General features: G+C 56.1%; 1 protein-coding gene across 3 annotated transcripts in view; it reads left to right on the forward strand.

Moving 5' to 3' along the window:
• The first annotated feature begins 543 nt into the window (after nt 1-543).
• CD37 (CD37 molecule) overlaps nt 544-2,734 on the forward strand; it is a 9,016-nt gene continuing 6,825 nt past the window's right edge. Inside the window, exon 1 of one of the 3 annotated variants that reach the window (XM_069103392.1) lies at nt 544-721. The gene's annotated coding sequence lies outside the window, so the exon portion shown is untranslated. The remainder of the gene's footprint in view (nt 722-2,734) is intronic. The other 2 variants (XM_069103391.1, XM_069103393.1) reach the window with 2 other exon arrangements.

Here is a 2,734-nt window from a genome sequence, read left to right on the forward strand (position 1 = left end):
TTTATACACACACACACACACACACACACACACACACACACACACACACACACACACACACCTCTTGGTGTGGAATGCAGACCCAGAAACTAGGAGCTTTCCCCAGATGACAGAACCTGGCCGTACTCCTCCCAAGCACGTATACACACCTAAAATCAATCCCACCAAAACAAGAATTTCTCCAAAGCTCAGAAAACCAAACTTAGAACCCAAGATGCTGCCCTGTACATGCAAAACCTTGCAACTAAAAAAGTTCCCTGGACCCGGAATCTAGGGGGCATACTCTCTTCCCCCCCACCCCCCGCCCCCGACACACGCAGGAGAACTCATATCTAGAACTCAGGGGCTGCCTCAGTACACCTAAAGCCTAGATACAGAACCCAGGAGCCTCTCTTCGGCTCAGAACTTGGGAAGCATTCCCCAAACCCATAACTTGATTTCTCTCACGAGTAGAGCTGATGGAGGTAACGTTACTTTCTCGGAGCAGAGAGCGGAGCGCAGAGGCTTCCAGGGGAGGGACCTCTACAAGCCTGACCCCGCCCCCTCCAAGCACAAGCCAATCAGACTCCAAGCACAAGCCTTCCCAGACAGGTGGGAGGAGGGGAAGCCGGGCGCCACCCCATGCCTGGCTAGCCGCTCCGCCGACAAGTCTCTAACTTGAGCGGATGGTCACCCAGCCCGGCCACTGTCCATCCAACCCTGAGCGGAGGCTTCTTCCGAGGTGAGCGGCCCTTACTTTATAGCCGGGGGCGGGGGGAGCACTTGAGGGGCTCTTGTCCCACCTTTCCCCGAACTTCAGAGTTCAGGTATCCCACACACACAAACGCACACCTGATCTCGCATACCCATGAGTCCTGGAACCGAGGAGCTTAAGGCTGAAGCCCAACTTTGTCCTTGTCACTCCCACTTTTTGTCTGGCATCCTCGGTCCACCTTGAGCTTGCTCTCTTGGCGCGCCCAACACATGAGCTCAGGCTCCCCCCGCCGGAAATGTATCTCTAAGTGCTTAAGAAATAAACCCCTTCCCTCTTTCTCTTTGTCCCTGGCGTCTGAGTCTTCCGCCTCTCCCAACACTCTCCAGGATCTCAAGCCCGTTATTCGTTACCGGGCGAATCCGCGGCTCCCTCCATTGCTGTCCCCGCGCACTGCGACACGAGGTCCTTGTCCCAGAGTACCATCCCATCTCCATCCTTCACCAACCCCCCGAGCGCCACCAGAGCTCTGGTGTTCCCCTTCTCGTATGGCTGCCCTTCCCCCCACTTCCTCAGGCGTCGCCTGTGACCCAGGAGGAAGCCACTGTACTTCCTGGGGGCGGGGGTGGGGAGAGTTGAGGGAGTTTACGGGTACTGTGTCCCTAGGGATCCCGCCAAACCCCAGGTGTAAGTAAGGGGCAGACTCCGGGAAAGACCCATCTAGATAGAAACGGGAGGCTCGGCCCAGAGGCTGACATGGACAAAGGGAGATAGGGCTGGGGGAGACAGAGAAACAGGGAGAGAGAGAGGTGTACAGGGAGAGGCCGGGACAGAAAGAAAAGGGACTCTGAGATAGGGAGAAGCCCCGAGATGGGGACAGATCCTGAGATGTGGCCTCGCTTTCTCCCTAGACAAATGAGATACTGTGATTCAGTGTTTTCTAAGGCTCTCTCTATGACATTCTAGGATCCTCTCAGTCTTTGAGAGAGACACACACTTAGGACAGCCTAAGTGACCCTGAGCCACACAGAGCATCACATCACTGAGGTCATCTGGTCTCTGTGAGGTAGAGCCTGGTCTGACTTGGGCTAGGCTAAGGAGACCTGGATGAAGCTAGAGAGCCAGCAGGAGCTGCCCTGAACCCAGAGTCCATCTCTGTCTGACCACCACATCCCCAGAGCCATGAAGATATGGGAGAAGGCCCCCCAGGCATCAGACACAGCAGTAACCAGAGAGCCAGAGGGAGCAGGGGACCCCCATAGCTCTGAAGAGACCAGTGCTCCTCAGAGATCTGAGGAAATCAGGACCCCAGAGGGATCTGAGACCAGGGCTCAAGGAGAAACTGAGACCAGAGGCCCAGAGGACAGGGAAGGGAGGGAGGGCCCAAAAGAGGCTGAGCTTAGGGACCCAGAGGGGTCTGAGGAGAGCCTTAGGGGCCCAGAGGAGAATGTAGAGACCAGAGATCCAGGGAAGAATGAGAGAATCAGGGGTCCAGAGGAGACTGAGGGGGTTAAGGGCCCCAAAGAGACTGAGATTAGGGACCCAGAGGGGTCTGAGGAGAATCCTAGGGGCCCAGAGGAGAGTGAGGGGATTGAGGGTCCCAAAGAGACTGAGATTAGGGACCCAGAGGGGTCTGAAGAGAACCCTAGGGGCCCAGAGGAGAATGCAGATACCAAAGATCCAGGGAAGAATGAGAGAATCAGGGGTCCAGAGGAGACTGAGGGGATTGAGGGTCCCAAAGAGACTGAGATTAGGGACTCAGAAGAGTCTGAGACCACCAGTGATTTAGAGAAGACTGAGAAGATCAGGGGGCTAGGGGACACTGAGGAGACCAGAGGCCCAGGGGAGACCAAGATACCAAAAGAGACTGAGGAGAGAGGTCCAGAGGAGTCTGAGGGGATGAGGAAGCCAGGGGATATTGAGGACAGTAGGGGACCAGAGCGCACTGAGATCAAGGGTCTAAGGGAAACTGAGGAGACCAGAGGCCCAGGGGTGACTTGGAGCCCAGAGAAAGATGAGAACAGGGGTCCAGAGGAGTCTGAG

Source organism: Petaurus breviceps, unplaced genomic scaffold (assembly GCF_028583685.1).
Source record: "Petaurus breviceps papuanus isolate PSGF00001 unplaced genomic scaffold, PetGlider_PUasm1.0 577, whole genome shotgun sequence".
In the NCBI taxonomy this organism is placed as follows: domain Eukaryota; kingdom Metazoa; phylum Chordata; class Mammalia; order Diprotodontia; family Petauridae; genus Petaurus; species Petaurus breviceps.